Source organism: Bos indicus x Bos taurus, chromosome X (genome assembly GCF_003369695.1).
Source record: "Bos indicus x Bos taurus breed Angus x Brahman F1 hybrid chromosome X, Bos_hybrid_MaternalHap_v2.0, whole genome shotgun sequence".
Classification (NCBI taxonomy): domain Eukaryota; kingdom Metazoa; phylum Chordata; class Mammalia; order Artiodactyla; family Bovidae; genus Bos; species Bos indicus x Bos taurus.
Window position 1 is genome coordinate 16,801,626 of NC_040105.1, and position 26,819 is coordinate 16,828,444.

A 26,819-nucleotide genomic window follows, 5' to 3' on the forward strand; every position below is an offset into this window, starting at 1 on the left:
TAAAAAACAAACACGACTAGAGGAGCACTGATCACTGGCACAAAGCTTGGAAAACAGGGGTGGTACGTCCTTGAATCTTAAAGTCAGGAGCTTCCATGCAGTAAACTGAAGGTCCAAGAAAGGACTCCTAGTCCTAAGGGGCTGGCAAGAGAGCACATGACGGAGAACCCCAGGGAGGGAAGCCTACAGAGAGGAACACGGAAGTAGGATGCAGCCAGGGCGAGGGTTGCCAGGGCCACAAGATGTGCTCAACGGCTCTGAGGCAGAACTCAGAGATACACTTTCCCCCTACCCCCACCCCTGGCCCAGCAAGACTCAGAAGGACAAGAGGTAGCTCTGTTGGGAGTCCAGGTATCAGTTCTGTTGACAGTCCAGAACACGGAAGCGTTCTAAGATTGGGCTTACTTCCAGCCACCTGAATGCTTGGTGTCATGCCAACAAAATAACTAGACATTGGTGAAGTCCTCCCGAGGACCAACCCAAGGGGCTCCCATGTTTTCATATCATGGGTTTTATTAAAATGAACAAAAGTACTTCCTGACTGCTGGCCTCAAAGAGCCCTGCTATAGTTTGGGTTCTTCCAGAAGGTAATCTGAGGCAAAGATTCGAGAGCAAGCAATTTATTTAGCATGTGATCCCAGGACACAGGAGAATGGGGAGGTGAGATGGGGGCAGGAAGGCAGTTCATACAGATGCATCATCAAGCCTGTTACCACTGGGGGAGGCTGTCTCATTCCTGGAAGCTCTGGGATCCAGTGCAGACTGCCCAGCTGTCTCAGGGGTCCCACTCAGGGGCAAAGAGCTGGATTAAATACCTACCAGCCCTGGCTGAGGGCTGCTCCCGGGGGTGGGCTGGGAAGGGTTTATCCTGGCACTCCAGGCTGCCACATGGGTGGAGAGAAATGTCCAGCTAGTGGCTGGAAGGGGACTGGGTGTACCGCGGTGCTCAGGGCCCAGGATCTTAAAACGGACACCCGGTCTCTGTGGAATAAATGAGGAAGTCTGAGGCACCGAAGCCAGCAGAAGAGAAGGCAGTTTCACTCTTGCCCTGCCCCACTCCTCCCTTCAAGTCAGTATCTGGGATTTAGAGAGAGAGGGAGAGAGAGTGTGTGTGTGTGTGTGTGTGGGTTTGGCATGCGTTTGAGGAGTTCAGTGGGTTTTCTTCAGCTGTTTGGAATGTTTGAGAAGAGACTAGGTGAGGGAAGGCTGAAAGGAGTTGCTACTTGAGATTTAAAGAAACACCCAAGGAGTACTGGGCTTTGTGCTCTAATGCAGGCTGAACGCGTCTGGTTTGTCAGCCCGTGCTGGGAGGCCAACCTGAGAGGCGAGGACAGGGATGTTTATCATTCCTGAAAGGGCTATGGACAAAGATCCCAGCTGTGCTTAAAGCCTCACTATTCAAAGTATGGTCCCCCAAAAGGAGGCATCTCCAGCCCTGTCCCAGGACCGGCATCTACATTTCAAAAAGATCTACCTGTATATCTAAAAAGCACGGCTACAGACTATAGTAATTCACCAAGTGTTCTCTGCATAAAGAGTATATTCAGCGACTGTGACTCCTACCGAAGTCAAGTGGAAGGTATTTGCTCCATTTCAGGATAATGTGCTCTATTCAGTTTGTAAAATTAAACTTCAGATTTGCTGAATGGGATAATTTGGGACAAATTTGGGACAAAGGGAGATAATCGTGTCAACCTGCAAACCTGGGTGTAATCACAACAAAATAAAGCATACTTTAGTTTTTCAAAACCTCTTTCATTTATTTCATTCTTCCCTTTTTGCCTCCTTGGCAAAATTAATCACTGCTTAATAAACCTGTACCATTCTAAGACTATTCATGTGGGTAAACCTTTGCCTCAGTATCTGTAAAATACATTTGACAGTTCCAGGAGTGTCATTCATTTCAAAATAATCATGTGTATGTATCACAGGAAAAAAAGTTAAAATTCTTAAGAAATTTTAAAATGACATTTTGATATAGGTAGCTGGTAAAGGAATAAATGAACATACAAACATTAAAGAAAAACAACTCATACTAAAACTTAATTCAACTTATGAATAAAAAGCCTCAATACGGTATATGGATACAGACATGGAAGTATACGCAGATGTGGTTACTAATCCTAATTGCATTCAGAGTACAAAATAACTGACAACCATGAAAATAAGTAGAAATGCATTAGAAGCCTTCTTTGGATGGCATCCTTGACTCAATGGACATGAGTCTGAGCAAACTCCGGGAGATGGTGAAGGAAAGGAAAGCCTGGCATGCTACAGTCCATGGAGTTGCAAAGAATCAGACACGAGTAAGCAACTTTACGACAACATCACAAGCGTTCTTTTTTAGGTATTGAAGGGGAGCAGAATATGACATCTCAAAATGTCTCTTTGGTGTAAGAATTATCTTGAGGCTGATTATTTTTAAGAAACAGCATACAAAGCAGCAGCTCTGAAAAGCGAGTAGAAGTGACCCTTCTGTAAGAGATATTTACATATATAAGGGGAACCTCCATTTGTAAGGGTGTCTCCCTCTTCATACCAGAACAGTCACTTTAAATCTCTACAAACTCTTCTCAATGGAGAAGGCAAGGACTCAAATCTGCATAACACCCCAACTGTTGTTCACTGTGCTTTTCCTGATAATTCCTAGAACTGGCCTCCCCCACCCCACAAAAAATCTTTTGTCTTTAGTGGAAGATGGTATTGAACATAGTGGGGCTTGGGCCATTTAGGGGAAGTTACTCTGTTTTCATGGGTCTCTTCCATGTATACAGGAGGATATATATTATTAAACTCCTGTTTGTTTTTCTCCTGTTCATCTGTCTTTTTATTACAGGGTGGGTCTCAGCCAAGAACCTAGGAGGGTAGAGGGAACGTTCTTTTTCTTCTCCTATAGCATTTACAGAGTAGCAATGCACATGAGAAAAACATCTCCTGCCCTACCAGTAAATAAGGGATGTCACAGTCAAGAGTGATTGCAGCCCTCCAATATAAGCTGGTGAGCCCTGAGGAAACTCAGGAAAAGAATATACCTGCCATCTAGCAGCCATCAGACTGCAGCCACTCCCTATCATGAGCCCCGAGGAAACTCAGGGTGAGAAAACACAGAATACAGGCCCCAGATAGCTGTAAGTCTTAGTTCTTCACTCGTGTCTGACTCCTTGTGACTCCATGGACTATAGCCAGGCTCCTCTGTCCATGGGATTTCCCAGGCAAGAATACTGGAGTGGGTTACCATTCCCTTCTCCAGGGGACCTTCCCAACCCAGGTTCTCCTGCATTGCAGGCAGATTCTTTACCATCTGAGCCACTAGGGAAGCTCCCATACATAGAAAAACACTGAATTCCTTAACTTGGGATATCTCATTTTCCTTAATTAACAATAATCTTTTGACATTCAGATTACCTGCCCTTTGTTGCAAAACTTCTATATAACCAGCCTCTCCACCTCGGCTCCTCAGAGCAGTTCCCTTAAGGTTACTTGAGATGCTGTCTCCAGGGCTTGAAGTCCTAAAAATTCCTACCGAATAAAACATAACTATCAACTTTTGGATTGCCAATATTTTTTAAGTCAACATACACATGTGTTCATCAAAAGATAGGTATTATCCACAGTGCTATATTTAAAACAGATAAGCAACAAGGACCTACTGTACGGCACAAGGAACTCTGCTCAATGTTATGTGGCAGGCTTTATGGGAGGGGAGTTTGGGGCAGAACAGATACAAGTCTAAGTATGGCTGAGTCCCTTTGCTGTTTACCTGAAACTATCACAACAATGTTAATCAGCTATTTCTGAATACAAAATAAAAAAGTTTAAAAAATAAAAGATATGTACAAGAGTGTTCCTCACAGCACTAATCATAAAAGCCAAAAAGGGGAAACTAACCAAAGGTTCGTCAATAGTAGGAAGGGTAAATTGCAGTACAGTCATACAGTGGAATACTATTCAGTAACTGCAACACACAACACAATGATATGGATGAATCTCCCAGACAAAAATGAAAAGTCAGATATCCTGTGTGGTACTATATATATGAAATTCAAGGGCAGACAAAATCAATCTATGACATTAGAATCAGAATAGTAGTTACTTTTGGGGGGTGAGCGTGCCCAGGAGGAGACATGAAGGGGACTTATGGGAGCCGCTCATGTTCTGATTCTTGATGGGGGACTGGTGACAGGGGTGTGCAAAGTTGGTAAAAATTCATTGAGCTATACACTTATAACGCATATAGTGTATACTTCATTAAAAAGTTTAATTTTATAAACATATGTATATACATTTTATCCACTTTCACAGATGAGTCAAAAAGAATAAGACTCTATATCTAAGAAATACTGCTTGCCACACTTGCCTACTTTCACTAAAAATGGATGCTAGAAAGAAAAATGACTAATAATGACACATAGGTGATAAATATGAGGAGAGTGAACAATGGTACACAGCTTTTGACTCATATATGAACTATGGATATAAAATGAGCATCGATCCAATGTAAAAAATAAATACTATTGGGTGGGCTTCCCTTGTGGCTTAGCTGGTAAAGAATCTGCCTGCAATACAGGAGAGTTGGGTTCGATCCCTGGGTTGGGAAGATCCCCTGGAGAAGGGAACTGCTACCCACTCCAGTATTCTGATCTGGAGAATTTCATGGACTGTCTAGTCCACGGGGTTGCAAAGAGTCAGACACAACTGAGCAACTTTTACTTTCACAAGGGTAATGGTTTCTCCAAATACTCCAAGACATGTGATATATTCTGTCAAAAAGTTAATTATCTGGATAGCAAAATCACTAGTGGAGGTCATTTGTACTGATTGTTCCTGGAAGCTTCAATACTATACAGAATGTACTATTAGAGTTTACCTAAAAATCATGGCTAACTTTCAAATTATGTCTAAAAGGGAAATCACTTTGGCATACATCCTCCTAATCTTTCTCCTTCTCCTTCCATATATTCAATTTGTGAATATCTAGAAGGTTTAGAAACTTTACATGTCTAAAACTCAAGGAAAACATGTCCAAGTTTTTTAAAAATCTGAGAAGCAGTCTTATAGTTAGGACCAGAAGAGTCCCCCACTAAAAAATGTGACATTGGTGATCTCTGGAATTTTATCACTGTTTTTTTCTTGGTAAAATGTAGTTCCCTTATGTCTGGAAACTCTAATATTTAGGATGCTAACACAGAGATATTAATTTGTTCATCAGATCACTGTTCTCACCAGCAGCTTCTAGACTTAGCCCAGAGACATGAATTTCTGGAGAAAGAGAACATTTACTCAGTGTCTTTCATGTGACTAAGTGACTTTCATTTCATGTACTGGAGATCATGTTAGGTAGTTTATTACTCATTCATTCATTTAACTGAATACCTACTATATACCAAATACTAGGTACCAGGGATAAACTGTGGGCCCTGCTCACATTCTATCATGGGAGCAGGGGGGTGGGGCAGAGAAGGAGAGGGGAACAATAAATATATAAATAAATAATAAAGCTAATATAATGATAAGTGCAATGTTGAAAATTACAGTAAGGTGAGAATGATACAGTGAGTGACTTGGAATCTATTTTGGATTAAGGAACCAGCTGCTGCTAAGTCGCTTCAGTCGTGTCTGACTCTGTGCGACCCCATGGACAGCAGCCCACCAGGCTCCCCCATCCCTGGGATTCTCCAGGCAAGAACACTGGAGTGGGTTGCCATTTCCTTCTCCAATGCATGAAAGTGAAAAGTGAAAGTGAAGTCGCTCAGTCATGTCCGACTCTTAGCGACCCCATGGACTGCAGCCCACCAGGCTCCTCCATCCATGGGATTTTCCAGGCAAGAGTACTGGAGTGGGGTGCCATTGCCTTCTCCGCAAGGAACCAGAGGTGATACTTAAACTGAGAGATGAATGATGCCAGCCAGAGAAAGATGAGAGAGGGGCAGAGAGAACATTCCAGAGAGAACAGTTAGTACAAAAGACCAAAAGGAGCTTGATGTGCTGGAAGAATCAAAAGGAGGAAGTGTGGTCTGCAACAGGGAAGAGCAGGGGTCAGAACATGGCAGAACACCATAATCCAGCAGGGGAGTAACATCATCCAGTTAATACTTCTAAAGAGATGCTCCAGCTGCTGTATGGGAATTGGATTATAGGAGGCCACTACAACCGTCCAAGAAAGATAGCGGCAGAAGGGAGAATCGTGGAGGAGTCCAAGTAGAGAGGTTGGAACACCTGGAATACACTCTGGAAGTCAAAGTGACAAGATGTGTAGATAGGTTGGATGTGGGGCAGGAAATTTGTAGGCATAGAGCTTGAACAACTAGATGGGTCGTGGTGTCATACACTGAGATGGTCTCATGGGGAGAAAATCAAGTATGGCATGGAGATGGCAGGGAATCAAAAATTGGCTTTAATCAAAAATGTGGATTAGTAGGTCTCTTTGTTTCAAGATTTTTGAATTTTTATATTTAAAAAGCACAAAATGGTGACTTCCCTAGTGGTCCAGTGGTTAAGACTCTGCTTTTCCACAGCAGGGGGCACAAGTTTGACTCTTGGTCAGGGAGCTGAGATAACACACGCCATGTGGAGCGGCAAAATAAATAAATAAAGGCACAAAATGTTTAAGAACATGATTTTTCCTATACTTCCTTCCATTTTTCATTTCTATAACTCTCATTTCTGAGCCTGTTAATAGTTCAACTTTCCCCCAAAACTTTCAGCATTCTTAGAAGTAGTCAATTTATCAACATTGTTTTCTAGTGTTTCTCAATGAAATTTCTGAGCCAGTATAAAGATCTTAAAGATATTTTTGAGACAATTTCCACTACACAATAAAATCAATACTATGTTTTAATCTAACAGCGGTGGCCGGGAGGAGCTACCCCATGCCCGAGGCCAGGGGCGGCGGCCAGGAGGAGCTACCCCAGTCCAAAGAGCAGTGGCTGTGCAGGAGGGCCTAGAGGAGCTACTCCACATTCAAGGTCAGGAGGGGCGGCTGTGAGGAGATACCCCTCGTCCAAGGTAAGGAGCAGCGGCTGAGCTTTGCTGGAGCAGCCGTGAAGAGATATCCCACGTCCAAGGTAAGAGAAACCCATGTAAGACGGTAGGTGTTGCAAGAGGGCATCAGAGGGCAGACACATTGACACCATAATCACAGAAAACTAGTCAATCTAATCACACTAGGACCACAGCCTTGTCTAACTCAATGAAACTAAGCCATGCCCGTGGGGCTACCCAAGATGGGCGGGTCATGGGGGAGAGGTCTGACAGAATGTGGTCCACTGGACAAGGGAATGGCAAACCACTTCAGTATTCTTGCCTTGAAAACCCCATGAACAGTGTGAAAAGGCAAAAAGACAGGACACTGAAAGAGGAACTCCCCGGGTCAGTAGGTGCCCAATATGCTACTGGAGATCAGTGGAGAAGTAACTCCAGAAAGAATGAAGGGATGGAGCCAAAGCAAAAAACAATACCCAGTTGTGGATGTGACTGGTGATAGAAGCAAGGTCCGATGCTGTAAAGAGCAATATTGCATGGGAACCTGGAATGTTAGGTCCAAGAATCAAGGCAAACTGGAAGTGGTCAAACAGGAGATGGCAAGAGTGAACATCGACATTCTAGGAATCAGCAAACTAAGATGGACTGGAATGGGTGAGTTTAACTCAGATGACCACTGTATCTACTACCATGGGCAGGAATCACTTAGAAGAAATGGAGTAGCCATCATGGTCAACAAAAGAGTCCAAAATGCAGTACTTGGATGCAATCTCAAAAATGACAGAATGATCTCTGTTCGTTTCCAAGGCAAACCATTCAATATCACAGTAATCCAAGCCTATGCCCCAACCAGTAACACCGAAGAAGCTGAAGTTGAACAGTTCTATGAAGACCTACAAGACCTTTTAGAACTAACACCCAACAAAGATGTCTTTTTCATTATAGGGGACTGGAATGTAAAAGTAGGAAGTCAAGAAACACCTGGCTGCTGCTGCTGCTGCTACTGCTAAGTCGCTTCAGTCATGTCCGACTCTCTGCGACCCCACAGACGGCAGCCCACCAGGCTCCCCCATCCCTGGGATTCTCCAGGCAAGAACACTGGAGTGGGTTGCCATTTCCTTCTCCAATGCATGAAAGTGAAAAGTGAAAGTGAAGTCGCTCAGTCGTGTCAGACTCTTAGCGACCCCATGGACTGCAGCCTACCAGGCTCCTCCGCCCATGGGATTTTCCAGGCAAGAGTACTGGAGTGGGGTGCCATTGCCTTCTCCGAAGAAACACCTGGAGTAACATGCAAATTTGACCTTGGAATACGGAATGAAGCAGGGCAAAGACCAACAGAGTTTTGCCAAGAAAAAGCATTGGTCAGAGCAAACACCCTCTTCCAACAACACAAGAGAAGACTCTACACATGGACATCACCAGATGGTCAACACTGAAATCAGATTGATTATATTCTTTGCAGCCAAAGATGGAGAAGCTCTATATAGTCAAAAACAAGACCAGGAGCTGACTGTGGCTCAGATCATGAACTCCTTATTGCCAAATTCAGACTTAAATTGAAGAAAGTATGGAAAACCACTAGACCATTCAGGTATGACCTAAATCAAATCCCTTATGATTATACAGTGGAAGTGAGAAATAGATTTAAGGGCCTAGGTCTGATAGATAAGAGTGCCTGATGAACTATGGATGGAGGTTCGTGACATTGTACAGGAGACAGGGATCAAGACCATCCCCATGGAAAAGAAACGCAAAAGAGCAAAATGGCCGTCTGAGGAGGCCTTACAAATAGCTGTGAAAAGAAGAGAAGTGAAAAGCAAAGGAGAAAAGGAAAGATATAAGCATCTGAATGCAGAGTTCCAAAGAACAGCAAGAAGAGATAAGAAAGCCTTCCTCAGGTATCAATGCAAAGAAATAGAGGAAAACAACAGAATGGGAAAGACTAGAGCTCTCTTCAAGAAAATTAGAGATACCAAGGGAACATTTCAGGCAAACATGGGCTCGATAAAGGACAGAAATGGTATGGACCTAACAGAAGCAGAAGATATTAAGAAGAGGTGGCAAGAATACACAGAAGAACTGTACAAAAAAGATCTTCACAACCAAGATAATCACGATGGTATGATCACTCACCCAGAGCCAGACATCCTGGAATGTGAAGTTAAGTGGGCCTTGGAAAGCATCACTACGAACAAAGTTAGTGGAGGTGATAGAATTCCAGTGGAGCTATTTCAAATCCTGAAAGATGATGCTGTGAAAGTGCTGCACTCAATATGCCAGCAAATTTGGAAAACTCAGCAGTGGCCACAGGACTGGAAAAGGTCAGTTTCATTCCAATCCCAAAGAAAGGCAATGCCAAAGAATGCTCAAACAACTGCACAATTGCACTCATCTCATACGCTAGTAAAGTAACGCTCAAAATTCTCCAAGCCAGGCTTCAGCAGTACATGAACCATGAACTTCCAGATGTTCAAGCTGGTTTTAGAAAAGGCAGAGGAACCAGAGATCAAATTGCCATCATCTGCTGGATCATCGAAAAAGCAAGAGTTCCAGAAAAACATCTATTTCTGCTTTATTGACTATGCCAAAGCCTTTGACTGTGTGTGGATCACAATAAACTGTGGAAAATTCTGAAAGAGATGGGAATACCAGACCACCTGATCTGCCTCTTGAGAAACCTGTATGCAGGTCAGGAAGCAACAGTTAGAACTGGACATGGAACAACAGGCTCGTTCCAAATAGGAAAAGGAGTATATCAAGGCTGTATACTCTCACTCTGCTTATTTAACTTATATGCAGAGTACATCATGAGAAACGCTGGGCTGGAAGAAGCACAAGCTGGAATCAAGATTGCCGGAAGAAATATCAATCACCTCAGATATGCAGATGACACCACCCTTATGGCAGAAAGTGGAGAGGAACTGAAAAGCCTCTTGATGAAAGTGAAAGAGGAGAGTGAAAAAGTTGGCTTAAAGCTCAACATTCAGAAAATGAAGATCATGGCATCTGGTCCCATCATTTCATGGGAAATAGATGGGGAAACAGTGTCAGACTTTATTTTTTGGCTCCAAAATCGCTGCAGATGGTGACTGAAGCCATGAAATTAAAAGACGCTTACTCCTTGGAAGGAAAGTTATGACCAACGTAGATAGCATATTCAAAAGCAGAGACATTACTCTGTCAAACAGAGGTCCATCTAGTCAAGGCTATGGTTTTTCCAGTGGTCATGTATGGATGTGAGAGTTGGACTGTGAAGAAAGCTGAGTGCCGAAGAATTGATGCTTTTGAACAGTGGTGTTGGAGAAGACTCTTGAGAGTCCCTTGGACTACAAGAAGATCCAACCAGTCCATCCTAAAGGAGATCAGCCCTGGGATTTCTTTGGAAGGAATGATGCTGAAGCTGAAAGTCCAGTACTTTGGCCACCTCATGCGAAGAGTTGAGTCATTGGAAAAGACTGTGATGCTGGGAGGGATTGGGGGCAAGAGGAGAAGGGGACGACAAAGGATGAGATGGCTGGATGGCATCACTGACTCGATGGACGTGAGTCTGAGTGAACTCCGGGAGTTGGTGATGGACAGGGCGGCCTGGCATGCTGCGATTCATGGGGTCGCAAAGAGTCAGACACGACTGAGTGACTGAAGTGAACTGAACAGTGGTAGTGCAGTGTGAAATCCATGCTAAAGAGGCTGGAGTTTACTTCTTAAAATCAGTGTAGACAAGGGAGTTCTGGAGATCTTATGTACAGCACGGTGACTACAGTTAATAGTAACTGTACACTTGAAGTTTGCTAAAGGGGTAGATCCTAAGTGTTCTCACCATACATACACACACACACACACACACACACACACACACTTAACTGTGAGGTGATGGATACATTAGTTAGCTTGAGTGCGGTAATCAGTTCACAGTGTGTGTTTGTGCTCAGTCGTGTCCAACTCTTTGCAGCCCCATGGACTGTAGCTCTCCAGGCTCCTCTGTCCATGGTAAGAATACTGGAGTGGGTTGCCATTTCCTACACCAGAGGATCTTCCCAACCCAGGGATCCTACCTGTGTTTCCTATATCTCCTGCATTGGCAGGCAGATTCTTTACCACTGGCACCACTTGGGAAGCCCCTCACAATATACACATAACCAAAACATCAAATTGTACACCTTGATATACAATTCATATTGTCAATAATATCTCAATAAAGCTTGACAGAAGGGCAGGGAGTACAGACGAGTCTTTTAAAAGAATGAATTTGTTCCTACTGTATAGCATAGAGAACTCTATTCAATATCCTGTGATAAACCATAACAGAAAAAATTATGAAAAATAATATATACATATAACTAAGCCACTTTCCTATAGAGCAGAAATTAATACAATATTGTAAATCAACTAAAATAACATTTTTTAAAGTGAATTAGTAAATCTTGAGGTGTGGGAAAGGTCATGGGTACTGGCATCTACATGGAATGGAAAGCCGCAGACTGGATGGATCATATCAGGAGAGCACAGAGTCCTAGTGCCCGGGAAGGACACCAACCTTTGTGGGTTGAGTAGAGGAGGAAGAGCCTGAGATGAAGACTTAGAGTAAGTTACCAGCAAGAGTAGGAAAATCAAGAGTGTAGGGTAATGGAAGCAACAAGAAGAAAGTGTTCAAAAAAGGAGAAAATGTTGCTGCAAAGTCAAGCACAATAAGCCAGAGAAGGGACAACTGATGAATTTGGCAACGTGGAGTTCATCAAGGACTGCCAAGAAGAGCCCCACTCAGGACAGGACCCTGATTAGACTCGACAAGGGAAGAATGTGTGGCAATAAACTATATGCAGCCTTTTAAGAGGTTCCTCTGAGAGGCAACTAGAAATGTGGGAGCAACTGGAGGGGATACAGAGCCAATGGATATACTACATATTAGATCATGATTATGAGCTGATGAGAACAATCCAGAAAAGAGAGGAGGATGCTCGGCAAAGCAGTAAAAAAAGAGGGAACTGGAATAAGTCAAGTCCTTCACAACTGGAGCACCAAAATAATTTAAGTAATTAATTACAGAGTATTGAAAAACAGAAATTTATGAGTCCATACTAATAATAAATACATGAATAAATAAATAAATGGCAGATAACCAAAAAGGACCTACTATATCTCACAGGGAACTATACTCAGTATTTTGTAATAACCTATGGGAGAAAAGAATCTGAAGAGGTGTGTATATGTGTATATATATATAAAGAGAGAGAGAGAGAAAGAGAGAGAGACAGACAGACAGAGACAGAGAGCGAGAGCCAGACAGACAGACAGACAGAGACAGAGAGAGCACCAGCACCCTAGCGCCTGCAAGCCTCGACTACTAAAGCCCATGTGCCTAGAACCCATGATTTGCAACAAGAGAAGCCACCACAAGAAGCCCATGCTCTGCAACTAGAGTAGCCCCAGCTCACCACAACGAGAGAAAAAGCCCAAGCAGCAACAAAGACCCAGCGCAGCCAAAACTAAAAATAAATGAATAAATAAAAACTTTAAAATAAAATAAAAAGGAGAGGGAGGTGGTCTGTTTTCATTCTAAATGTTAAAGGGGAGCAGAATATGGCATCCCAAAATATGCCTCTTCGGCATATTGATTATTTTAGGCTGATTATTATTATTATTTGGTGTGGTTTTTTTTGGCTGTATTGGGTCTTTGTTGCAGCACACAGACTTCTCTCTAGTTGAGGTGTGCATACTCAGTATCCCCTAGGCATGTGGGATCCTAGTTCCCCGACTAGGGATCAAACATGGGTCCCCTGCATTGTAAGGCAGATTCTTAACCACTGCACCACCAAGGAAGTCCTTAGGCTGATTATTTTTAAGAAACAGCAGATACAGGAGAAGCTCTGAAAACCTGGTATAAGTTACCCTTTTGTAAGAGACAATTTACAACAGACATATTTCTTGCTATAACAGACAGAAAGATGATTTTAATCTCTAGAAACTCTTTATCAATGTGCCTAACAACCTGACCCTTACAACATGACCCTTGTTTACTGTGCTTTGCCTGTTAGTCTTATAACTGGCCTCCCCCAAGCCAACATCTTTTATCTTTAGCTAGAGATGGCATTTAAGGTGGCTTGGTCCATTTCACAGTTTCTCAGTTTTCCTGGGTATCTGCCACATATGCATGTTATTAAACCATTTGTTTTTCTCTAATTAATGTATTTTCATTATAGGGAGGTCTCAGCCAAGAACCTAGAAGGGTAAAGGAAAAATGATTTTTCCTCCCCCACAATGCCAATGTCATAAAAGACAGAGAAAGGCTGTGAAAATGTTATAGATTAAAAGAGGCTAAGAAACATGACAACTAGATGCCTGAACAACCCTAGATCAGATTCTGTACTAGAAGAAAAAAAGGCTGTAAATGTTAGCAGGTTTATTTTTAAAACTGGAATACAGATGGGAGATTAAAAACAATATTGTATCAATATTAAATTTCCCAAAGTTGACAACTACTGTGATTATGTAAGAGAATATTCTTATTCTTAGAAAATCCATACTGAAGTAGTTAGGAGTAAAAGCCATGATGCATGTAACTTAGCCTCAAATGGTTCAGGAAAAAAATTATGTGCATGAAGAAGAGTGCAATGGATGAAGCAAATGGGGTCAAATGTTAAGGACAGAAGAATCTGGTTAAAGGGTATATGGATGTTCTCTGTGCAATTTTTATGTTTGCAATTTATTAGTAAAGTTTGAAATTCTTTCCAATTTTTTTTAAATGGGGGGGTTGGGGAGAACATGTCCTTGAGAAGGCAAAGAGGATGAGAAGTCCAGAGCCCAGCAAAGAAGCCGGTCTTTGACACACTGGGGATGTTTCAGTCAGTTTCACAGAACAGCGGGGCATCTCAGTCAGTTTCACCTGGGCACCTGTACACATGCTGGGAGTCTGGGTGGTGAGAATACAAGGAGGGTTCTGCTAAAGAGACAGAGTCAGCAGCTGAAGTAGGAGGAACAGAGAAAGTAAAAGAAGGGTAAAATAGCTGTTTTGGAAATTGGAAAGACACAGCCACTATTCAAGCATGGTAGGATCACCAGGCGATGCTGAAGATCCATTTGTGGTTTATTAAGGTCAGGACCTGGACCTAGACATCAGTATTTATTCTAAAAACTCCCCAAGTCATTCAAATAGACAGGCAGCTTTCAGAGCTACTGTGTTAAGGCCAGGTTTCTCAACCTCAGCATGATGGATATTGGGCCAGATAATTATCAGTGAGGAGAAAGGGATGTGGGGAGTCATTTTCTGCACATTATGGGGTATTTAGCTACATCTCTGGTTTTTGCCCACTAGATGCCAATAGCGCCACTACCTCTGCCAGTCATGAGAACCAAAAATGTCCAGACATTTGCCCCGGGGCAGGGCAGGGGGTGAACTGACCCTGGTTGAGAGCCACTTATGCTACGGAAATGAAACCTCTACTGAGTTCCCTTAGTGAGTTTATAATTAATATCTCTATCCAAAACTTTGGGGTTCCCAGGTGGCACTAGTGGCAAAGAACCTGCCTGCCAATGGAGGAGATAGAATAGACACCGGTTTGATCCCTGGGTCGGGAAAATCCCGTGGAGGGTATGGCAACCCACTCCAGTATTCTTGCTGGAGAACCCTATGGACAGAGAAGCCTGGCAGGTTATGGTCCATAGGGTCACAAAGAGTCAGACACGACTGAAGCAACTGAGCATGCATGCATCCAAAACTTTATTCCCTTTCCTGTCCCTTCTGACCTCAATCCTTTGCTAACTGAATACTAATCAACCAAAGTTAGACGACTAAAACTACTGTCATTAATAACATCATTAATGTACTGAAGTTGCTATTATAGACATCACCATTAATATACAAACTCAGGCTGTTTCTCCTGGGTAAGTTGAAGTAACAGACCTGGCCAGAGAATCGTAAACCAGAAACATCCTGACTCTCAAAGCTATGATGAAGAAATATCACAGAAACATCACAAAATGATGATTAATCCCAGCCTCTTTGTTCTTCCCCATTTAAAAAAGCCCCTAACTCAAAGATCAAGTTGGAATGGATCTGAGGCTTGTCTCCCACTCCCTTGATTGGTGCGCTACAGTAAACCCTGACTTTGCTGCAAATACCCAGTGTCAAGTTTGGCTTTCTGTGCCATAGGCACACCAGCACTTGCTTGGGTACAGAAACAAAGGCCATAAACATGACATGTTTTTAAAGATCAAAAATTGTGTATGCTCCTCATTGCTATGAGCACTGTGGTTAAAAACACAGGCTCTACATCCATGCATGCTGCTGAAAACGACAGAATTTTATTCTTTTTTATGGCTCAGTAATATTCCATTTTGTGTGTATATCATATTTTCTTTATCCATTCATCTGTTAATGGACAGTAAAATAAGTCAGAGAAAAAAATCAAACACTGTATGATGTCACTTATATGTGGAATCTTAAAAATAATACAAATGAAGGTATACAGCAAAACAGAAAGACTCACAGATATAGAAAACAAACTAGTGGTTACAACTGGGGAGAGGGAAGGGGGGCAAGGTAGGGGTATGGGATTAAAAGATATAAACTACTATGTATAAAATAGATAAACATCAAGGATGTATCATATAGCACAGGGAACTAGAGCCACTATCTTTTACTAACGTTTAATGGAGCATAATCTGTAAAAAATACTGAATCAGTATGTTATACATCTGAAACTAATATATACTATAAATCAGCTATACTTCAATTAAGAAAAAACCCACACCTCTGAAATCAGATGGTCTGTGTTCAAACCCTAGATCTACTGCTTATCATTTGTGCGACTGTGGACAAAGGACACGAACAAACTTAACCTCTGCATGCTTTAGTTTCCGCATCTGTAAAATGCTAATAGTACCCACCTCGATGGTGGATGGGTGTGTTTGCTACATAAAGGACTGAGGAGCCTTGGGATACTTAGCAGCACATCTTAAATGCTAAAGGCATGTTTATAACTTTCTGAAGGCAAAGACCATTCTAATAAATATGGTGGGGAAAAAAAAACAGTGAATACTCATCTGTACACTTAAATAAAAAATAGTACCTGTCTCAAGAGTTTGGGAGTGTTAAATGAGTTAACAAAGGTAAACCAGTAAGAGCACCACCTGCCCAATAAATATTAGCTGTTAGTTATTACTATCCCCTGGAGAAGGGCAACCCACTCCAGTATTCCTGCCTGGAGAATCCCCATGGACAGAGGAGCCTGATGGGCTATAGTCCACAGAGTCACAGAGTCAGACACGACTGAGTGACTAAGCACATATTATTATTATCACAGATGAGAAATGTAGTGGACACCAGAGGTCTGTTGATTTATGAAGTATTCACATTAAAATATACTATAAAAATAAATAAAATAAGTGACTTCTCTGGTGGTCCAGTGGTTAAGAATCCAACTTTCAATGCAGGGGATATAGATTTGATCCCTCATCAGGGAACTAAGATCCTACATGTAGAGGGGCAAGTAAGCCTGCTTGCTACAACTACTGAGCCAGCGTGATCTAGGGACTGTTTTTCACAACAAGAGAAGTCCACATGACACAACAAAGACTCAGTGCAGCCAAAATAAAATAATAAAAATAAAATATACTCTTTTGTTTAACCTAAAGAAATTTCCACACCAAAACTGAACAAAAAAGCAGAGTGCTTTGAATTTCTCTTAAGATTAGTGCTTGATTTCTTCTAGATTCTAAGTGCACTCATTCATCCATTCAACAAATACTTACTGAGCATCTACTATGTCCACTGTTCTAGGTCCTGAGCAAGAGACACAAAGTCCCTGCCTTCTTGGAACTTGTTTTCTAGCAAGGGAAAAAAAGACATGGAATTAGTGAATGAATAACTAAATAATATAATTGCAGATAATAATGTTACAAGAAAACAAAAGTGGGATGAGGGGGGTGGACATTTCTAGTGGTAGGTGAGGAATGCTGATTTAGAATGAGGGTTAGAGAAGCCCCAAATGAAACAGATGGACAAGTTAGGAGATTATTTGGTGAAATGATGCTCCAGGCAGGCAGCACCACAAATGCTAAGGCTGGGAAGCAGGGAAATGCTTGGCTGACGTGATGAATAGCAAGAAGGCTGGCACAGCTGGAAAAGTATGGGAAGAATGGGGTAAAGGTCATATAGGGCCTCAGGCTACAGGAAGGAGCTAGGGGTCTAGTGTAAGCATGGTAGAGGATTTGAGCAGTAGATTTACAAGACTGCCTTTACTGGTAATTCTCTGGGGTCAGGGTGGGCACTGGGAGACTGGGTTACAGGCTACATATAAATTTGAGAGAAAAATTGGGGTAGCTACCATTATCTCCCTGGTGGCTCAGACAGTAAACAAGCTGCCTGCAATGCAGGACACCTGGCTTCGAGATCCCTGGGTTGGGAAAATCCCCTGGAGAAGGAAATGGCAACCCACTCTAGTATTCTTGCCTGGAGAATCCCATGGACAGAGGAGCCTGGCAGGCTACAGTATGGGGGGTCACACACAGTCGGACACAACTAAAGCAAATCAACACGCACCGTCATCTCAGGGTATTAAAAATGAACTCACTTAGCATCATAAGAGGATCTGATATAAAATGAATCTATCCCGAACACAGTTCAGCAGTTTGGGGACTTAAAAACTAAACAAACAGTTTTATAACACAGTAGTTTTATGAAAGAGTGTCAAATCAATGCAATGATCATCATTCTAAAATGAATACAACAGATGAAAGAGAATTGAAAATTTCAGAATACGCTTCACAGAGGAAAAATGCATAATACTTCTTGAGATTCTGTTTCAATTATATATAGATACGTTCATACTGAGCTGAGATTTATACTTATCACTGTAAATGGTGGGCAGAAAAGTTTGAAAACCACTAACAAAAGCTACCTTATTTACACATAAGATATCTACTTATTGTTCGTTCATTGTTCATTCATACAATGTGGAAAATTCTTAAACAGATGGGAATACCGGACCACCTTATCCGTCTCCTGAGAAACCTGTATGCAAGTCAAGAAGCAACAGTTAGAACTGGACACTGAACAACGAACTGGTTCAAAATTGGGAAAGGAATATGTCAAGGCTGTATATTGTCACCTTGCATTTAACTTTTATGCATAGTACGTCAAGCGAAATGCTGGGCTGGATGAAGCACAAGCTGGAATCAAGACTGCTGGGAGAAATATCAATAACCTCAGATATGCAGATGACACCACCCTTATGGCAGAAAGGAAAGAAGAACTAAAGAGTCTCTTGATGAAAGTGAAAAAGGAGAGTGAAAAAGCTGGCTTAAAACTCAACATTCAAAAAACGAAGATCATGGCATCCGGTCCCATCACTTCATGGCAAATAGATGGGGAAACAATGGAAACAGTTGAGAGACTTTATTTTGGGGGGCTCCAAAATCACTGAAGATGGTGACCGCAGCCATGAAATTAAAAGACGCTTGCTCCTTGGAAGAAAAGCTATGACAAACCTAGACAGTGTATTAAAAAGCAGAGACATTATTTTGCCAACAAAGGTTCATATAGTCAAAGCTATGGTTTTTCCAGTAGTCATGTATGGATGTGAGAGTTGGACCTTAAAAAGGGCTGAGTGCTGAAGAATTGATGCTTTTGAACTGTGGTGCTGCAGAAGACTCTTGAGAATCTTTTGGACTGCAAGAAGATCAAATGAGTCCACCCTAAAGGAAATCAACCCTGAATATTCATTGGAAGGACTGATGCTTCAGCTCCAATGCTTTGGCCACTTGATACAAAGAGCCAACTCATTAGAAAAGACCCTGGTGCTGGGAAAGACTGAAGGCAGGAGAAGAAAGGGGACAACAGAGGACAAGATGGTTGGATAGTATCACTGACTCAATGGACATGAGGTTGAGCAAGCTCTGGGAGACGGTGAAGGACAGAGAAGCCTGGTGTGCTGAAGTCCATGGGGTCGCAAAGACTGAGCAACTGAACAACATCTACTTATACATATAAACTGTTCCTTTATTCTCTCTCCTTTCCTCACTATACCTGGCATCCCCCGCCCCTTCCCTGTAGATGAGAATATTATAAAAAAAGCTCCAAAGGTAGTTTCTTTCTGGTCTAAATAAAAACAAATTGACTTCTGCTACACTATCTGCTCCTCCAGGAAAATCAAAATATGACCCTCCAAAGCCAGCAAGACTGACTCACCTCTAAACTGTTAGGCTTTTCCATGAAACAAAAAATCACCCAAACAGAACAAGAGATTTTAAAATGAAATTTTTTAACATTTCGAAGCTAAAAATGAAATGCAAAGAAAACCTCCAGAAGGTACTAATAAGGGCAAATGCCAGAACTCCACAGCAAGCATAATACTTAGCAGTAAGCTAGGAGAAGCATTTCCACCCGAGTCAGATGTTCCTCCTCCACCTGCTCCATAGGGCAGCCCAGCCACTAAGGAGAGCAGACACGTGGAGGAAAAACTATCAGGAGCAGGGGGGGACACCTATACCACTGCCATTTGTAGATAGCTTATTTACCTTTAAAATTGAAGAAAATTGACTGAAATACTATAAGAATTAATGACAGTTTAGTAACATGACTTGATTATGCTAGACCTACAAAAAAATTAAAAAGCCTGTCTATATAATACTGTGTGTGTGCACGCACGCTCAGTTGTGTTCAACTCTTCGTGACCCCATGGACAGGAGCCCGCCAGGCTTCTCTGTCTGTGGAATTTTCCAGGCAAGAATACTGCAGTGGGTTGCCATTTCCTACTCGGGGGGATCTTCCTGACCCAGGGACTGAACCTGCCACTCTTGTGTCTCTTGCACTGGCAGGCAGATTCTTTACAACTCTGCCACCTGAGTGTACAATAGTACAGTCATAACAACATGAAATGGAGAAAGAAGGCTACAATTTCTAAAAGCAATACGAATTACACACAAAACAATCCAGGAATTCACCTAACACGAATGTGTAGCACCTCACAGTGTGGTACTGGCATAAGAACAGATGTACAAATCTATGGAACAGAATAGAGTTCAAAGTTCAAAGCACATACATAAAGTAAATTCATTTCTGACAAAGAGGTCAAGGGAATACAATGAGGGAAAAGTATAGTCTTTTCAACAAATGGTATTACAACAACTGGCTATCTATATGGAAAAGAGTGAACCTTGACTCATACAAAAATTAACTGAAAATGAAGTAAAAAACCTACATATAAAAGGTAAACTATAAAATATCCAGAAGGCAGCATAAGAAAAAATCTTGCTAAACAGGAGGAAGACAATTTATGACAGGTTACTGAAAGTGGTATTCATAGAAGGAAAAATCCTGATAAATTAGACTTTATTGAAATTTACAATGCTTGCTCTTCAAAAGAAAAGTCATTAATTCCACATATTATGAGATATGAGTCAACTAAAACAGTCAGACTCACAGAGAGTAGAATGGTGGTCGCCAGGGGCTAGAGGGAGGGGGAAATGGGGAACTGCTGTTCGGACGGTATAAAGTTTCAGTCATGCAAGAGGAAAATGTTCCAGCTATCTGCTGTACAACATCATGCCTATAGTTCACGAGACTGTGCTGTACACTTCAAAATTTAAGAGGGTAAATTTCATGTTGTGTTCCTACCACAACTGTTTTTAAAAAAATAAAGAAAATGAAATGGCAAGCCACAGACTAAAAGCAAATGTTTGCAATACATGTATCTGACAGAGAACTTGTGTGCAGATGTATGGAGAACTTTTATGATTCAGTAAGACAACACACAATACAATTAAAAAACAGACATTTCATAAAAGATACACAAATGATCAAAAAGCACATGAAAAGATGCTCAACATCATTAGTTATCAGGGAAGTGTGAACTAAAACCACAGAGATGCCATCATAAACCTGCTGGAATAAAATAAGCTGACAATACCAAGTGCTTATCAAGGATGCCAAGCAATGGGATCTCTCCCACACTGGTGAGAGTGGGCAATGGAGTAGCCATTTAAGAAAAGTTCAGCAGTTTCTTATCAAGTTAAATTTACCACACAATACAGCAATCCTACTTCTGGGTTATTTACTGGAATGAACTGAAAATTTACATTCACACAGAAAGTTGTATGTGAATGTTTATATTGGCCCTATTCATAATCACCAAAAGTTGGTAAATGGACAAAATATGGGATATTACCCAGCAATAAAAAGGAACAAATTAGTGATTCACACAACATGAGTGAATCTCATATGCTACGTGAAAAAAGTCAGACTCAGAAGGCTACATCATGTATGAAGCCATTCACAGGACTTTCTGGACAAGACAAATTTATAGGGACAGAAAACAAACCAGCAGTTGCCAGGAGCTGTGAGTGGTGGGAGGGGCTGACTACAAAGGGTCCATAAGGAATTTTTTGGAGTGATGGACTTCTTCTAGATCTTGACCATGGTGGCGGTTACATGAGTGCATGTATTTGTCAAAGCTTATAGAACTATATACTAAAAAGGGTGAATGTTATTCTAAATAAACTGCACTTAAATTTTTAAAGCATGGAATCAGCTCAAGAATTAATTAAGTAGATTTTTAAATGGAACAGAGTGTTCACAGACTTTTATTTGATTGAGGGAATTTATGATAATTTTTCCCAAATGTTTAGCCCATTTCTTAACATTCAACATCTCCTACCTCATACCATGCCCCTCAAATAATTTCCATGTGGATTAAAGACCCATGTATTTTTAAAACCATAAACATTTTAAAAGAAAAATTGTTTTTCTCTATTTTAAGGTAGAGACTCTCTCCTTTGTATCTTCAGAACTGCTAACAGATATGCATTTTTCCCCTCCCCCCCACCCCTCTCTTTCTTTTTGAAGTAATGGTACTCTTCCCAGTTTGTAGCATGTATCTGAAGTATCTTGGCACTCTCAGGCGGCGAAATGGAAAAATGTGTGTTGGTCGGTTTCATGTGAGCGATGAAAACGTTAGTCACACGGGAGCACCCAGAATGACCACGTTAGCCACAGAAGAGCAGCTTCTTCACCAGCTCTTTCTAACACCTGAACAAACTCACTTCGCCATTTCTGAAAGGCTGCTCCTGGTACCAGAAACACGGCAGCTCTCCTTTGCCTGCCAAACCCACCAATGAAATGCCATTTCTGAGATTTTTTCCTCCTTCTGCTGAACAAAATCATATCCATAATTAAAGTTCCTTCTTTGTTTCTTTTCTGTGTCACCAATCTTTTTTTTTTTTTTTTTTTTCTAGAAAAGCACACACATCTGAAATCTGTGGGTTTGGGGCAAGGATTATTCACAAAGAAAACACTGATGCTGGTCCTGCACTTCTTCAGTGTTTTTCAACAGCAAAATCTGCTCTATCCCCCTTTTACTGAAAGTCACCTTGCCAGGATGTGGGAATGATAAAAGCAGAGGAAACCCGATAGGGGCTGGCATCGCACTGAGGCCCTGTAAAGCAATAACCCCTGAGCAGCTTCAAAATATGGCCACTTTTTTTTTTCCAGCTTTGCACTTGAGCTGAAAAAGCAGCCAACTAAGCAGTGTCCAGCTCACTTTAGATCTTAACTAAGCAAAACTTCGGACACTAAACAGAACCCCCCCAAATCCTTTGGAAATGGCATACACTTTCGTCGCTCAACCCATAAACTATCACAAAATTAAACTTAATTGTATTAATAATTAAGCTCTTGATAAATTATTGATTTAAAAATACTGGCATACCATGTGTAACTGAGATTATACACATAGGCTTATCTCTTAAAATAGCTGAGGAGAAGTTAAGAGATGGAAGAAACTGCAACATTTAGCTAGTATTTACTTAATAAACCTTCACTCTCCATCACCCACCAGCTCCCAACCCAATCAAAGAAATGGGGTCCTTTTTCTGCCTATGGTGACTATTATTAGGATCAGCTACATAATTTATAGGGCCAATTTCAAAATAAAAATGCAAAGCTCCTTGTTCAAAAATTATTCAGAATTTCGACGGCCAACTGCAAAGCCCCTCATTCAAAAATTATTCAGAATTTCGACAAGCGACTGCATAACATTAAACCAAATACAGGCTGCATGTCCATGAAGCCAGCTCTATCAGATAATATATCTGACTCGTGACGCAGTAAGAAGAGTAAGGTGTTTTGCTACTAAATGAGTAGGAATCTTTGAAATTTGTGTATTTGGGGAGAAGGTGGGATTGTAAAGCCTTAGGATCTCCTCTCCCAATGTTCCTAAGGTTTTCAGTCTGTTGGACAAAAAGTACTTCTGCGGGGCCTGCCATGTGGTCCACGGAGCAGCAGCTGCATCTGGGAGCCAGTCACAAGTGCAGACGGTCGGGCCCCACCCCGGCCGGACCTACTGAATCAGAATCTGTAGTTTAACAAGGTCCCCAGGGAATTCGTATGGGAACAGTACACACAAAGAAGAGTCACTGTCGAAGCAGCCATGGAAAACCTCCGCCGCCTGCCTCATTTGGTTCTCAGGAAGTCCGTCAGCGCTCCTTCTCACCTGAAACGCTCCGGAGCCTGGACGCGGCAAGTCGCTGTCGAAAAGCGCTCACCCGAGGCCTCCAGCCCATCCTCACCCTCAGGCTCTTAGCTGCCGCTCCATCGCGCCGCGCCCGTAGCCACCTGCTCTGGGTGCAGTCTGACGCGGCAGCGCCCAGCCGTCCGGGGCCCGGGGCGCGTCCGCGCTCCTCGGGCTCCGCCGCACCCACTGAGCGGCGCGAAAAACTGAGTCCCCGCCAGTCGGTTCTCGAAGACCGCCGGCGCAAACACGGCTCGTGGCTCCTTTTCGCGGAGTGGGGGTGTGGGGGAGTAGGGGGGGAGTGGGGGAGTGGGAGGGGCGGGGGAGAGCTGGAGTCCGTTTTAAGCTTCAGGGCACACACACCCCTCTCCCTCACAGAACGCGTCGCCAGAGCCCCTTTCTCGCGGCGCGCACTCTCTCACTGTCGGGGTGCCGGCCCCCGGAGCTCGGCCCTCGGCCCCCGCCTTTCAGGGCGGCCCCGGGCCCCAGCTCCGCCGAGCCTTAGTCGCGCGGAGGGAGCGTTCGTCCCGCCGTCCCGTCGCACTCTACGTCCCGGCGCTACGCCCCAGCCGCCCGCGCCCGTCGCCAGTTCCCCGGCCGGGTCGCAGAAACCCGCGGAGACAGACCCATCCCGGCGCGGCGCGCTTACCTGCCGGTCCCCGCCGACGGCCTCGCAGCTGGCGCTCTCCAGCCCTCCTTTTTCGCCTTCCCTCGGGCCGCGTCCCTCCTACTCCCGCCCGCGGGCTGGGTACCGCCCCCGCCGCTCCCGGACGGCTCGCCCGCCCGCTCTCCAGCTGCCTAACGCGGCGTGGCGCGTCCGGCGTTCGGCAGCGACGAGGCTAGGCGCGGAGGTGGGGAGCGGGCGGGGCGCGGAGGAAGAAGGGTGTGAGTGAACCGCCCGGCGGCCGAAGCCCGGCGTGGAGCTCAAGCTGGGGGCGGGGCGGCCCACCCCACCCTGCGGAGGTCCCACCCCACCCTGCGGAGGTCCCCGCGACGCTTCCGGACTTCCTGGACCGCTTGCTCCTCCGACGCCCCGCATCCGGTTCGGCGTGCTCCTCGGGGACCCCAGACTCCACGCCCAGCCGCTCACCTTTAGGGGTCGCCCTGGTACCCCAATGCTTGTCCCACCACTTTCAGCACCGTGCAGTGTGATGGGTGGGAAACCCGAGGTTGCCCGTCTGCCACAATATTTCTGATGCAGAGGTCAGACCTCTTGGAAGGGGATTTGGAGAAGTCGGTAAAAAGAAAAGGTCCTGAGAATGAATTCAGCTCCATGGTTACCTGATACACCAGATACCTAGGAACTGGGATCCCCAGCGCAATGGCTGCTGGGGGAGGATGGGGTGGAATATTAAGTGAGTTGTTCCTGGTCCCCTCTACCTTTTCTGTCAGCATCTCCTACCTGTGCACAGTCTAGAATAAAAAAGTAGATCTGGACAGGATTTACACACCACCTAACCAGTGTTTGGAAAAGACTCTGATGCTGGGAGGGATTGGGGGCAGGAGGAGAAGGGGACGACAGAGGATGAGATGGCTGGATGGCATCACTGACTCGATAGACATGAGTCTGAGTGAACTCCGGGAGTTGGTGATGGACAGGGAGGCCTGGCGTGCTGCCATTCATGGGGTCGCAAAGAGTCGGACACGACTGAGCAACTGATCTGATCTGATCTGAACCAGTGTTGCTGCTGCTGCTACTGCTAAGTCGCTTCAGTCGTGTCCAACTCTGTGCCACTCCATAGACGGCAGCCCACCAGGCTCCCCCGTCCCTGGGATTCTCCAGGCAAGAACACTGGAGTGGGTTGCCATTTCCTTCTCCAGTTACTGGATGATAAAATAGGCCTAGAGGAACTTAGCTCGGTCCTACAATAAGATTGGTTGTAGAGAGCAGGCACTCAAGGCCCTCTGGCCCCTTTTACACCCTCCCCCCACACTACCCTCTCCAGCCCTCCTCCTTGTAGTCAACTAACTCCAATATTTGCAAGATATTTTACCACTTTAAATGCACGCAGTCTCTTCCGCTAAAACCTACAGGAGAATATTCCATTTTTCTTTACCACCAAAATTCTGAATTGCATCCAGAGCTTTGGAGAGGATGTTTTAAAAGTGCAGATCTGCAGAGCACACTCGTGCCTAACTCTGTCATATTAAACACAACGCCCGTGAGAGATATACTCCGTGTTGCAGGAGGGATTGATTTTGTTTTGCAAACACCAATTAACACTCATAACAGTCTAGCTGGATAAATGAATGGAAAGTGTTTTCAGAGAGACTTTTGACTGGTTGGATTAAGGGGGAGTGGGTGACAGGAAGCTCATCCAGGTAACATAACAAGTTGGAAGCAGAATTATGATAAGGAAGAAAATAGTATTTTTATTCTACTTTTATTTTTTATTTATTTTTATTTATTTATTTTAATTGGAGAGCATAGGATGATTTGGGAGAATGGCATTGAAATGGTATTCTTAATAAACAGATTGAATGCTATTCCAAAGGGTTAAATTGTTCACATTTGCATTAACACTTACATATGTTAGAGAATATAGACTTCATGTTGTGTAGAACCACCAGAAATCTCATACACTGCTATTTGGCAGAATCAATTAAAAATGAGCACAAAACTACCCAATGTCCCAATTCCTCTTCTAGGTATATACTCAACAGAAGCTAGTGCATATGTCTACCAGAGGATAGGGAACAAGAATGTCCATAGCCATGTACTTGTAATAGCCTCAGATTGGAAACTACCCAAATGCCCATCAGCAGTAGAATGGATTGAAAACATTGCAGTGGTATCCTCTCAAAATGGAATACCAGACAGAGAATGTGCAAGCCACGGCTACGCTCAGTGTAGCCGGACCTCGGAAACAATACTGAGCAAAGGAAACCAGACACAAAAGCAGACATACTATGTGGTTCCGTTTATACAAAATATACAACAAGCAAAGACAATCTATGAAGTTAGAAGTCAGGATGGTGGTCACTGGGGAGTTGATGACTGGAAGGAGTTACAAGGATGATACGGAGGATTTATGGGGTACAGGCAATGTTTCTCGATCTGGGTGCCACTTACACGATCTGTTAAGTTTGTGAAAATTCATTGTGCTGTTCACCTATGATATGTGTACTTTTCTCTATGTATCTTTTACTTCAATAAAAAGTTAAAATATGTAGAGCTCATAGTAAAAGTTGCTTGAAATTCTTAGCAGCAGCAGCACCTCAGCTATCTGGGGCCAGTTTCCTGTTTTGTTTTTTTCTTCACATCCTGAGTTTTCCTCAGGGCTCATCTTAGGGAGCGACTGCAGTTTGATGGCTCCTAGATGGCAGGTATTCTTT

The 26,819-nt window shown here is 43.2% G+C and overlaps 1 protein-coding gene across 8 annotated transcripts in view; it reads right to left on the reverse strand.

Annotated features, from left to right (window-relative positions):
- Nucleotides 1-24,399, reverse strand: part of ADGRG2 (adhesion G protein-coupled receptor G2) — a 127,714-nt gene extending 103,315 nt beyond the window's left edge. For 2 of the 8 annotated variants that reach the window (XM_027534231.1, XM_027534227.1), the window contains exons 1-3: nt 24,133-24,399; nt 16,729-16,803; nt 3,406-3,519 (exon numbers count right to left, since the gene is read on the reverse strand). The gene's annotated coding sequence lies outside the window, so the exon portion shown is untranslated. Of the gene's footprint in view, nt 1-3,405; nt 3,520-16,728; nt 16,804-23,465; nt 23,685-24,132 lie in introns of those variants that run through there. The other 6 variants (XM_027534232.1, XM_027534226.1, XM_027534228.1 and 3 more) reach the window with 5 other exon arrangements.
- Nucleotides 24,400-26,819: the final 2,420 nt, after the last annotated feature.